Source organism: Microtus oregoni, unplaced genomic scaffold (assembly GCF_018167655.1).
Source record: "Microtus oregoni isolate MIOR12 unplaced genomic scaffold, Mior012 000014F_ref0000157, whole genome shotgun sequence".
NCBI classification, from domain to species: Eukaryota; Metazoa; Chordata; class Mammalia; order Rodentia; family Cricetidae; genus Microtus; species Microtus oregoni.
Genome location: NW_024543073.1, coordinates 42,083,955 through 42,097,667, shown reverse-complemented (window position 1 = coordinate 42,097,667; position 13,713 = coordinate 42,083,955). Strand labels below are relative to the sequence as shown.

The 13,713-nt window shown below is 39.3% G+C and overlaps 1 long non-coding RNA gene across 1 annotated transcript; it reads right to left on the bottom strand.

Moving 5' to 3' along the window:
• Nucleotides 1–3,627: 3,627 nt before the first annotated feature.
• LOC121455667 lies at nt 3,628–10,947 on the bottom strand. Its single transcript, XR_005975531.1, has 3 exons — nt 10,694–10,947; nt 6,833–6,855; nt 3,628–3,800 (listed from the first exon to the last, which is right to left on the bottom strand). It is a non-coding gene; the product is annotated as an uncharacterized LOC121455667 (long non-coding RNA).
• Nucleotides 10,948–13,713: the final 2,766 nt, after the last annotated feature.

The following is a 13,713-nucleotide window of genomic DNA, read 5'->3' as shown; positions in this document are numbered from 1 at the left end:
CTTGCTAATTAAATATCACCTAATTTAACATCTGAATTATGATTTGTGAGTGACAAACTCTCACTTTAAGCTAGGTGAAATAAATGGCTCAGTGGGTAAAGTCTTGTTATCATGCCTGAAGACCCGGGTCTGATTCCACAGGATCCGCATGGTAGAGGAAGAGAAAGTTACAGTATGGCCTCCATGTTTGTGTTATGGTGTACATGTGCGCACACGCATACCTACACACACATCAAATGGAAGAACTTTTTTAATACAATAAACTTTTACTTTTTAATTTTAATTTCTTTTTCATGTCCTTGGATGTTTGGCCTACATGTATGTCTGTGACCCATGAATGTGTGGTACCTTCCGTGCCAGAAGAGGAATTCAAATCCTTTGGAACTAGAGTTACAGGCAGTTGTGAGTCTCCATGTGGGTGCTGAAAACTGAATGCAGGTTCTCTGTCACAGCCTGGACCTTTACCTGCTGATCCATTTCTCCAGGCCCAGCTTTCCCATCTAACAATGAGAGCGATAAGTGCAGTGTTTACTACATACCTAGACTTTAGTTACTTTCACTCTGCTTGAAATTAGCTGCACCACAACAAATATGCCATATTAGGTAACAAAGAAGAATAACAAATCAAACAGGAAACAAAGCACAGACTCAAGATGTATATATTTATAAATGCAGGTATCTATAATTCAACTTTTAAAAGACAGTTTAATTTTATCTGCTTATATTTAATATATTTGAAATAAAAAACAGAGACTGATTTCAAAGTAATATTTTTCAATTAAATATCATGCTTAAATCAAATTTCATAAACTTTTTCTCTTTATTATACATGACCTTTAGGAGAGACTGTCCTGCCACCAAAACCAGAATTTTCTAAGCATTCTGATTTCAAACTAGGACTCACCATAACCATTTGCTCATTGCTTTTTTGTTTATTTGTTTGCTTGCTTGCTTAATTTTTGGTGTTTTTGTTTTTCATACTGGAAACTGGATTTACATAGGAGACAAAAAACTCTTAGAAGCTAGGCCTGCTGGCTCCCACCTGCTGTCCCAGCTTTAGGGCTTCAGGAAGAAAAGCAATTTGAGAGCAGGTTGGGAGGTAGGGAAACTGTCTCAAAGATGAAAGCAATACTTTACAAGCAGAGAGTAGAAAAGGTTTAGGGACAAATTGGGGAAGGAGAAAAGTGAGGTCTTAGAGCCAATAAGCACTATAAACATAAGTTAATCCAACACAAACTACTTCAAATTGGACTTTGGATTCAGTGGCAAGTTGTTTGTTGTTGATTTTGTCTTTGCTCAGCTTCCCAAGTGCCAACGTGATAGGCCTATGCAACCACACCCAGCCTGTAAAATATTTTTTCTGCTGACTTCAAGGTACTTTTTAAAAAAATTTTTAAAAAAATGTCCCACTCCAAACCTTAAAAGCATAATCTAAATTTTTAACTGCCTCAGTATTATTTGAAGTTAGTTTTAATTGTCAACTTGATACAACATATATTCACTTGGGAAGATACTCTTAAAGGGAAATTATCTACATCTAGGTAGCCTGTGGGCACGTCTGGGGGAAATGGTTTGATTGTTAATTAACCCAGGCTACTTTGGGCAGTACCATCCCCAAGACAGGAGGTCAGGAAACAAACAAGCAAGCAAGGATGTGTTGTTTCTCTCTCTGCTCTTGATTGTAAATGTGATGTGACTAGCTGATTGAGTTCCTGGCTTGGCTTCCCCAAACTGATGGACCTGAACTTGGAACTGTAATTTAAATAAGCCCTTTCCTCGTATCCTGCTTTCTATCAGACTCTTTGTCACAGCAACTGGAATGAAACTAGGACAATAACTTTAAAGTAATTAATATATGTATGAGGTCACTGTGGTTTTTATTCTTTCAAATGAACTTATTTTATGACATGGCAATCTCTCAAAAATGTAATGTCAATCTAACATAAAATATGCAGATTTCTATGTGTGAGTGATAAGTCAACTAAACCATCACAAAAGACTTTGAACTCTTTATCACAAAGATATATTGCATGCATTTTTAATAAATTGAAATAAATAATAGATTGAGTCAAAAAGTAATTTGTGTTTCTGATGAGCTATCTATTCCCAAAATATCTGAATTCCAAGTCTTTAATATATTACATAACAAATTTAATTCCTAACTCTAGCTCACTTGTGTTAGAGGCAGGACCCTGGTACCCTTGTGTTTCCCTTCAATATTTTGTCTTTTCTTCTCACCAAGCACAGAAAAAGAAGAGAGATTTGTCAATTTTCTGCTGCATCCACTTTGGATGCCAGCCAGTCTAATTTATTAAATTATGAAATTTCCATTCAATAGAAGTAAACTCTTATCTAAATTCTGGAGGAAGCAATCTTATAAAGGCCCCAGCAATAATCTTCTATACCTTGTTCTAAGTAGGACTTTTTTTTTTCCCAGCCAGGAAACCATGCATCAGGCAGGCAGGCAGGCGGTCAATTTTGAGACCTTGTTTGACTAAGAAACTGGTAAATTCTGGTTTTGTTGTTGTCTGAGGTGCTCTGTCCTATCTGGTTCCCACAATTGTTAAGTCCCAAAGATATCACACAGAGGTCTACATTAACTATAAACTGATTGGCCCATTAGCTCAGGCTTCTTATTAACTCTTATAACTTATAATAGCTCATTATTCTAGTATATGTTAGCCACATGACTCGGTACCTTTTTCAGCGAGTCCATCAGATCTTGTAGCTGGGCCAGGACTCCTGAGGAATGGGCTTCCTCCTTCCCAGAATTCTCCTGTTCTCATTGACCCGCCTCTACTTCCTTTCTGGTTGTCCCACCTTTACTTCCTGCCTGGTTACTGGCCAATCAGCATTTATTTAAAATATTTTGTTGTCTTTTTCTGATGTCATGATGCAAATATGGAAAGATGACAATCTCTCTAACTACATATACTTAAGATGTAAGTTATATGTTCTACTTAAGGAAGAGATCTGAGTAATATCAATGAGTGAAGAGAAGGGTGAATGGCTCAGTCAGTGAAGCATTTGCATATTAGAAGCGCTAGCGCCAAGGTTAAAGGTCAGGTGCAGCAGCATGGCTGTGACCCCAGAACTGGGTACGTTGAACCAGAAGGATCCCTAGGGCTTATCTGCGAGTCTTCCATGTCCAGATTGAGAGAAAGAAACTATAATAAAGAATGACTAAAGTTGACACCCCAGTGACCTTTGGCCTGCTCACACAAATACACACACACACACACACACACACACACACATCCCATCGAGTGTTTGTGTGACTCAGTGAATCCTTTATACTGGGATCCAATATATGAAAATAGTTATCAATTTTCCAACTATATCCTTACTAACTGTGTGATCCTAGAAACATAAGGTTCCAACTATACCATCTATTTGGCAATGCTCATGAACTAATTTAATTATTTTGCATTTATATATCTACATATAATTTTTGAAAATACATTCTCAGCCTTAGATAACTGAGGAACCACTACCCCCCCACATCCTAGTGTTTATTATTCTGTTTATCTCAAATCAGTGTTGATTGACTCTAAAACCAACTGAATAGTTTTTTTACAAGTCAATTTTATTGAACTGTGATGATTGTAGGAAGGCTCTTAGTTCTTGAACCCACTGTGAATAAGTCCCAATTCCATTCTCTTCAGTTGCAAGTAGACCCCATGGATGTGTTTAATTTTCATGGAAAGAGAAAAATTGCTAAGGGCATAGTTTCCAAAAATGTGCTCCTTTGTCAGATGTTAATGAATGTTATTTTTAGGGTTCCATAGTCCAATAATTTCCTGAAATAAAAATAAAAATTAATTAAAACAGATTCTTTACAAAAAGACTGCTTAGGAAGTTTAATATGCTAATAAGCAATTATAAATCCCTGAGAATGATACTGTATGTGGTTTCTATGTAAAGACCATAAAAATCATGATTTCAGAGAATAGGTCACATAACTGGTTCTTGATAGAACACTTTGCGGGAAATCCTGAACTTGAACAGGATGGCTAAGACTATTAAGTTTAACTATTGGGTAAGAAATAAGGAGAGAAACAAAGGGTGGCAAAGGTGAGATATGTAATTAAAAGATACCACCTGTCAGGTGCCACCATTGTGCTACCATGACACTGGAGTCCCTGTTAGCAAGCAGAATGTGTACTTTTGGCTGCGGGCACTGCTTCAGGATTCTTCACTCAGAGACGCAGCTGGAAGGGTCTCCACCATTTAGAATGTCACAGGTCACTATGGAGTGGGAAGGGACACTTGGATTATGAAAAGTTTCTACCTAGAACTGAAATATACCACTTGTGAGACCCATCCATCAGAGCAAATTGTGTGGTTCATATCTAACTAGAAGAATGTGGGAAACTCTAACGTGACTCCTTTCCAGGAGGACAAGAGAGTGTCGGCAGACGATTCCTCGTGACTAGTAGAGAGGTGAGGAAAGCTATTTCCCCCACGTCTTCCTTCATCTCACTAGTCAGTGACATTGTCACAGGTTGAGGAGACATGACCTTAACCTAAGTCAGACCATGTTGATGGTCAATTTCAGTACCAGGAATCTTCAGGAAGTACTTAAGACTGCTGCACAATCCTTGCACCCCATCCCCCACCTTTATCTATTTTCCACAAGAGCTTGTTCCCAGAGTGCTTACTAAAGAGCCTTCCGCGGGGTAATTTCTTAGAGCCTGTTTGGGGAACACTCAGTTACATCAGACAGCCAATGCCCTGGAGTAATACAGAAGCCTTGTGTCATAATCTCCTTACTACAATTGACTTTTGTCCTTCCCTTCAGATGATGTTTGAGGTTTGTTTTGGCTCATACAGATCTAATTAGTTTATATCAGCTGAACTGGGAGAAATACCAAGAGTTATTTACTATTATCCTGATATTCATAACTTGGCTTTATCTCAATTTTTATAGTTATAATTTTGCAAGAATCTTTGCATATGTTACTTGTTCATTAAATGCAGGATTTATATCAGTGTATCTGTGCAAACACATACACAAAAAGTAAGAATTGCAATAAGATACAGTACATCCAATCTCGATTTTAATAGATGATACCATTCTCTAAATACTTTTGGGTAGAATGTAGTGACCAATTACATTTGTGGGGGGGGGTTGCCTATTAAAACCATTTCCCATTTTTCTATTGAATTTTCAATCATTTGGTTATTTCATTTATAAGATATACTTCTGATACCATTGTCAGATACAGACAAATGTCTATGAAATGGGAAACTGTTTGTGACTTGCTTTTGAACTTTATAATGTCCTTTCTACAAATAAATTTGAAATTTTCATGCTGTCGAGAGTATCCATTCTTTAGTATGCACTTCTGTGTCATTCAGAAATTTTTCTTCCTACTGTTAGCCTTGAAAATATTTTTTGCATTTGAGTTATTAATCTACCCAGAATCTCTATTTATTTTCATGGATGACATAGTAAATGTACTTTTTAACATACCAGTTAATTGTTCCAGTATCTTTTTTACAGAATTTATGTCCCAAACTAATTTGTTGTGCATGACTTCTTCTTTGCTGTTTTGGTTTTGTCTTTGTTTGAATTCTTGAAGACGGCTTTACAGTACATCTTGACAACCTGAAAAAGCAAGTCCTTTTCCCTTCTTTCTTCTTTAAAATCCCCTGGGCTTCTTTCAATCTTTTCTTCCCAGTAAATGTTAGATTCTTGTTAATTTGGAGCTCATTTATACCTCTATAATTTTGAACATTTCCATTAGTTTAAAAAAATGGCATGTCCCTGTAGAGACTCCTTTTAATGCTTTCCTGTGCCTGCCTCATGCTTCAGTGTCACAATAACCCAGGCAACATGGAAATCAATGGCTGAAGCTATCCATATACACTGCTCTTCATTTTCTCTCTCAGTATAGATAAATTAACATGGCCCAAATGTGATCTGAAATGAGTGTGGTGCTTTAAGAATGGCTGATGTCAGCCAGGCAGTGGTGGCACATGCCTTTAATCCCAGCACTTGGGAAGCAGAAGCAGGCACTTTGAGTTCGAGGCCAGCCTGGTGTACAAGAGCTAGTTACAGGATAGGCACCAAAGCTACAGAGAAACCTTGTCTCGAAAAAGCAAAACAAAAAAACAAACAAACAAAACAGAATGGCTGATGTCACACTCAAGGAACAGGGTAGTAACAATTGATATTAGCAGAATGGCTGAGAAACTCAACTGAGGAAGGGCAGTTATTAGAGTTAAGAGAATTATGGAAAACTCCTAAACATTGCATGGCAAAACCAAGAAGAAAAAGATTATCCCTGGCTACTGGGAGTAATGGAAGTTGGCAGACATATTTACTCATGCGTTCAATAAGTATTCATAGAGATCTACTATTTCCTAGACAATGTTCTAGCCTTGGGGAAGAGTAAAAACCTAAACAAAGCCCTCTTTTTGAATACAATCAGCTTAAGAGACTTTTTACACATCTAGTGAGCACTAAGCACCCACTATATAAGAATGTCAGATTGCTGCTTCAGTCCTCAAGCTACTTATGAGCAGACTGACCACCATAAAGTCCGTCAAAGATCAACAATCAGTGTCACATGGCACAGGATTGTTTGACATATAAATATTGCACTATGCATATAATATGCACAAGCATACTGGTATAGTTGTATAAATATAAGATCTATTAAAACATAACCGCAGATTGCGTGTCAGAACAGGTTTCCCAGAGGAGCTAAAGGATCTACTGGAATATGAGAATAGGCAAGATTTGTAGATTGAGATAGTAGAATGGTAGCCAGAGACAATAAATTTATCAGTATAGACAGTGGGCTAAGACTCTTGGTGTACTCACCTACATGAAGAGCCTCGGCATCCCTGGAAAGAGAATTATGTTAGTAAAAGGAATTTTGCTTGGATAAATCAAATGAAGTCAGGTAATGCTGGTATCTGACGACCAGCAGAATAGTTTGAAAGGCTATAGAGAGCAAGGATAAGGTCTCTTTCTCTCCCCTCTTCCCTTCCTGCCTCCTCTCCCCAACAATCTCTCTGGAATGCTTGATTAAAGTAAAGTTGAAAGAGATGCTGCCAGCATGAAGAGGAGAGGCCTGGGAAAGTGCGGAGAGCAGGGACAAGAAAAGTGGTTTTTCAGTGGGAGTCAGGAAACGTGCAACACAAGCATGAGGGTCCAGGTTAAATTCTATTTCTAGAATCCTTAATCCTGGCTTGGGAGGCAGAGACAGGCAGATCCCTGGAGCCTGTATGCTAGTCAGTTTAGCCCATTTGGCAAATATATTTCAAATGAAAGACCCTACTTGAAAAAACAAGGTGGACACATCTGAGAAATGGTGCTGATGTTGACCGCAGCCATATACACAGATGAGCACACCCACCAACGTGTACATACACACACAATAGTAAACTAATAAGCATTTGTGACCCATATAAGCACTGAGTCCTCGTGCCCCAAACCCCAAACTTCAGAACTGAGTAGATCTCAAAGCCCTTCTCATGTTTCCTGCTAAGTAGAGGGGTTGGGGTTTTCTCTGTCTTCACAGCTTGTGGAGTGTTGACTCTTCTTTTCCTCTGAATATATATGTCTGAACTCTGTCCCTTTATTCAACGCATTATTTTCATGTATGCCCCCCGAAACATTCCATACGTTAGTTTTCTTCCCACCCCAGAAGGAAGGAGGAACATGGGGAAGAATCAGTCTTTTTACTTAGCCCTTTCTCTCAACCTTTTCTGCTCCTCACTTCTCCTTTTCTTGACTGCTTGCAGGAGTTTCATAGTCTGCTTCCCTTTTCAATGTAGATAAAATTCAATTCTCCCTTACTGCTTTCCCTGAGCCATCATAGTCAAGCAAATTAAAGTGATTCTAAACACAAAAGATACAGTTCCTTAAAGCCAGGTCTTCGTAAGTAAATAAACAGAAGGAGAGGAAGGGGAGGAGGATCCATTCTCTTACCAGAATACACAAAAGAGAACAAACCAAGGGAGAAAATCAATCCATTTCAACAAATGGGAAGAGCTGGAAAAGATCAGTCAAGAAGGGTTTTAATGGAGGAGAAAGATCTTGAGCTATACCTTGGACAAAGGCTAGAATAGATATGACAAAGAGGGCAAGCGAAGGACATCTGGCATAAGGAAGTAACCAAGAAAACCACGACTGAAGGAATGAGTCTGCATCTGAGAGAAGCTAACTCCGAGACTTGAGAAGCAAGGCTACAAGACTCCTGGATTCCAGCCTCATCTAGTAATAACCCAGAGAAGCTTTGATAATTATGCTTCAGAAGGTTAAGCTGCTTTGGGAAAGGGTTCCCAGAAACAAGAACCAGGGTTCATGTGCCATGGGGACTCACTCTGCTTCTAGTCTCTGCCTCCCTGTGCAGTGTGCTTTCGCAGCTTCGAAAGTCTGCCTTCTCTACCTAAACTAATCCCGCGGTTTCCTGGCTCATCATTCATGGTGAAAAATGTCTTGTTTTAGCTCCGAAAACAAACATAAGAGAAATATTTTGTTTTGTTTGGCCTGGCATCCATGGTCCATGCCCAGAATCATAACTATAGTCAGGAAGATAAGGTCATACAAAAAGATGACAACATCTAGTGGACCACATCAAAAAAAACCTGGCCAGATTTGGTACAGGGATCAAACAAGGACTTAGGGAGGAAGAATATGGCTTCACCCTGGAGAGATGTAGGATATATCAACAAGTTTCATTTGAGGAAAACGCCTTTGATGCTTCAATAAGAACTATGTGGGGGATGGGATTATTGATTATTCTTATGTTTCTGTTATGTTTCTCTGTTTTTTAATTTCTTATTATTTAAGCCATTAGCAATTATTTAATGTGTCTTTTTATTCTAAAGAAAATTGAAGTAAATGAAATCAACTACTTAGCAGCTGTCATGAACTAATTGCTAAGAGAGAATTCCAGTTTCCAAGATGCTTTGTGCTTAGGACTAAAAGATAACATGTGGACAAGTAGCTATTAAAATGGAAAGAAAGTGATAAATGTCATTTAAAAGGTACAGATCAAATTCTGTGAGTTTACAGTTTGGTTTACTGTAAGAAGCACCATTTTCGGGTTGATATCTGAAAGGAGAGTAGAAGTCAGCAAATTAAGATCTGAAGATATGAGGAACAGAGTTTTTTACACGAGAAAGAATAGTTTGTGGCAGAAGAATGGGAGAGATGAAGAGGACACTGTGCTCTGGAGACAGTGGATACCTGAGAGCTTCAGCCAAGGGGCAAAAGGCTTTGGGGACAAGAGAAACAAAACCATTTTGACTATGCTTGAGTAGTGGGGAAGCCATGGGCAAGGACATGTCTAGAGTGAAGACTAAAGGGATATTGTGTGGCAGGGCAGTGGAGAAGCAACAGAGATGGAAAGACGGAAGTGTCTGCACTGAGAGGGATGAGGAAGAAGGGGAGTTAGCTGTGTCCCCTGGCATGCTGACCTTACACAGTGGCTAGTGCTTGTCTCTGTTTCTACAAGCCCCAAACTCCATTCCAAGTGATAGAGATATGGCTCTTTTTCATCCCGTTCTACAATGATTCTTGCTATTGCAAATGCAACTGAGAGGCCTCCGAACTCCAAAGAGTTGAAAGGACATCGTTTAAGTACATCACGCACACATAGTGGAAATCCACAGGGCTTTTTTCCACAGTCTGTATTGGTGGGAGTTGGTTCCAGAAGCTGATTCCTTTGAATGAGCAAACTGTCTACAAGCTGTATGGGCCCACATGGGGACCCATTCTGTTGTTCGATGGTCAAGGATAAGCTGTTCACACATGGTACTGGTGTTTTTGGAAGATTCTCCTGAAGGTTTGTGAAATGGAGGGGGAATTGCATAACTGAAAATAATTTTCATGAGATTTTAGAGCTAATTAGTCTATAAGTTCTCAACAATCAATAACTAAGGACTTTCAGAGGCCTTTGGCATAGCATCAGGCCTTGCCTCAACCCTACCCACATTTTCTTCCATAAAAAATACCCCTCCAAATCTCCTAGGTCTTCACATTCTATTACAAAAACAACCATCTGTCAATCAAGGGTAATTCTGACCCCTCCCCAAGGTAGCGCTATCTGGCAGTGTCTAGTGACTTCAGCTTTCTCACCTTTGAGTTGTTTTCTAGGCGTCTAGGAAGTTGAAGTCATGAATGTTGCTGGCTCACATTTGGCTTGATTGTCATCTTAGGGTTAGCACCACTATGGAAGCACCTCTGTATGTGTCTATGGGAGTGTTTCCAGAAAGGTTTTTTTCTTGAGGATGCGGAAGACTGATCCTGAATGGAGGGCATCACCCCATAGGTTAGGCATCTCTACCGTTCCAGCTGCTGGGACGTCCCTGTCATTGTGGATTATAAGTTCTCATTGTCACAACCATGAGAAAAGGGAGCTGACACTGCTGCTAAACACTGATCATCTTAACCGTCTACAGAGAACTGAGGCAAAATACACCGAGCTGAAGCTAAGAAGCAGTACTACTGAATAAATCTTCCTCCTAATCCTCCATCCTCTACAGCTTCATGTTTTCAGCCACGGAGACATGCACTCCATTAATCAAAGGGGAGTCCTGCTACAACAAACAGAGAAGCTGGGGGCCCTAAATCCCCTTCCACATGAGCTGCCCTTCTGAGGAAACAGTATGGTTCGAAATGCCACATCTCCCAACACATATAAAGTTCACACCCATACTCAATTCTACTTACTCTGCCAGGAAGAGAAAGAAAGGAAGAATGTAAACAGTGTGGGTGCAACTGTTCCACGTCCCACTAGAGCATATGCCCCAGGAGAGCGTGCGGAGGGAGAGTCGCATCGGATATTCCTTCGCTTGGTCTCAGTGCCTGCACTGTTCTCAGCATATGAGCATCTCACCATCCGGGTGTGATTCAAGTGTTTAAAGATACATTTTTCTTTCTCTCTCTCTCTCTCTTGTACAACATGGCCCTGAAATGCAAGCCAACTTCTTCATCAGGTATTTAGCTGAGAAAACAGCAATCTGTTCCGATGCTGGAGAAAAAAAAAAAAAAAAAGCTGGCTGAGTTGGATGGTATAACAGCCTTAGATGTGATGCATAAAGATGGCCGCAAATATTGTACTTCAAAGATGAACGTGGGAACTTTTTCTCTCTGAGGTATTTCTGATTTGTGTGATGTTTCATGCTGCCATAGATAAAAACTTGTACGTAAAAATGTAACTTAATGTTTGGAAAGAGAAAGGGTTGGGGGAGGTTGATAGGGGTTTGGGGATTGTCTTGAGGGTAGTACAGGTTGAGAAGATGAGAAGAAAGAAAATGAAGCAATTGTGAGTGGAAATAAGAAAGACAGAGGACAGAATGAGCATGATGCTACCTTCCCATGCTCAGAAATACCTACCTGATAACTGAAGGAAAAGCCTATTGCAAGTCTACAACAAGGAGTTGACTCAGTTGCGCTGATTAACGTAGGACCTGAGTGAATAACTGTTGACTTGTTAATGTTCTTTGTGTAACTAGTGTAGACTTTTTCAGCCACTCACGTTTTATATTAATATAATATGTAATACTCCAGCTTGGTTTTTTCCATTTAAAAAGCCGCCAAATGGATGTCATAAATTCTTAACAGTTTGTTTAAATATTAACTAGCAAGTGGCAACCCTTACAGGTATGCCTTTGAAATCTTGCTAGCCCTATGTGTACAATGACCATACGTGTGTGGTATTCAGGTATTTTTAAACCTGCTGGTGCACAGCTCGCTAGTGGCCCACCTTCAGTATTTTGGAATGGAAACTATTTTTCTGATTGCTAAATTGAGATGGGGAAAGGAAAATTAACTCATAAATATTTTATGGGTCAAAAAATTTTATGTGAGTCTTTGAAAGATAAATGCTGTTGTAATCATTTCAAAAATTCCCATTTTAATTAAATACAATATTTTCAAGATTGTGCTATGGAGCATAGCATAAGCTTTCTAACTTGGAAACTTCCTGAATAATGCAACTAAATAAAGGGAAATTGTTCTCTGCTCAGTACTATTTTCCACAAAGAAAAGTTTTATAATCATTTTCTTCATTTGGGCACACACTACGGGAATGAGTGCCTCGTGTGGACTAAATCACTACCATTTTGTCAAGATTTAATACAGTGCTTTTACAAAGTCAAATTTTTTTAAAAATGAGATTTAGTATGTGGACTCACCAATATTATATAACAGATTAGACATACTGAAATGCTGGAAGGGGGTGGAAATTAAGGAACATTACCTAATTCACATATCCAATAAGATTTTTTTAAAAGATGTTCTATTTTGATCCTAGAGATAGAACATTTTGAAATCAAAGCTTATGGATTCTGAGGACAGAATCTCAGTCTGGTTCTGGACGATTCTACAATCCATATTCTTTCTCTACAATACACTGGAAACTCTACAGTTAGTTCAGTAACGGTGTGAAGTAATTACATTGAAACTGTACAACACATGATCCACCATGATCTTATATCTTGTGTGATTAGTCCTCTTCTATGCCACCTACATGCGGGCAATATAACAACCAATTTGCCCCAAATCTCTTGGGGTAGACAAAGAGTTATTGCTTCTGTCACAGTCCCATGTAATTGGCATTAGCAGCTTTCCCCCCTAGATGGCTCGGGAATACAGCCTCCTTCCATACCCTGATGCTTTTAAACTGTGCATATGGTAGGAAAAGAAAGAGTTTGGACAATCACCCAGGAAGACTCACGGCCATGCCTGAAGTAGAATGCATCGCTTCTGTTAGTCCAGCACAATAGGCACCTAGACCACACCTAAATGCAAGAGAGATTAGGACGTGTAGCCATCCGCAGTGCCCAAAAAAGAAGAAAATGAAATTTTTTTGTTTTTGCAAATCCTTAGCATTTTATGTTTTATGCCATATAAGAGAATTCACTTCTAATAGACTAAGAAGTCTAATGACCTAAATGTCGGTGCCAAATTTACGTAAGCCAGTACACACTGTGTTACAGGGCTACGGTGGGTGGCATTATACTGCAAAAAGAATACATTTTGCAATGGCTGACTTGGCTCATGGAAACTGATGTGCCCAGATGTGAGTAGAGGAAGCCAAATTGGCAGTTCTCAAGACCAGAACTACACGAGGAGGACAAAGTGTGAATGCATAAAGAAAAGGAAAGAATGGCTAGGAGCAGATGGCTTAGGAGTAAATACATGTGAAGATATTGTAGCCAATATTATTTGCTAGAATCCAGCTGTTGAATAAATTGCCAATCTCCACAGCAACCCTATGAAGTAAGGAATATTACTTCATTTACAGGTGATGAAACTAAGGCAAGGGCTTAATAATTTACCCATAGTGATTACAGAAGTTGGAGGTGGTACCTAAACCCAGGATATATTTATACCCAAGGCTTTTAACCTTCACCTCTGCTATGGCTTGAATATGAAATCAGCCACACACACCCTCAGATCTATGGGTTTGGGGCTTGGAGCTCATGTGCAAAATAACGAACTATTCATAAGTAATTAGATTCTGTTGCTGTTGATGTAGTCAAGGGATTGGTCCATTGGTGAATCATTGGTAGGTGATGAAAAGCAGGAAATGGAACCTAACTGAAGGTAGGAGGTCTCGCTGTGATGGAAGTGAGACTGGAAAAAGGCATGTCCCTGGGACCGTAGCTGTCCTGGTCCCTTCCTGTATTCTGACTTCCTCTTCCTGTCATTCATGAGGCAAGTAGCTGCCATGATGCCCTCTTTAG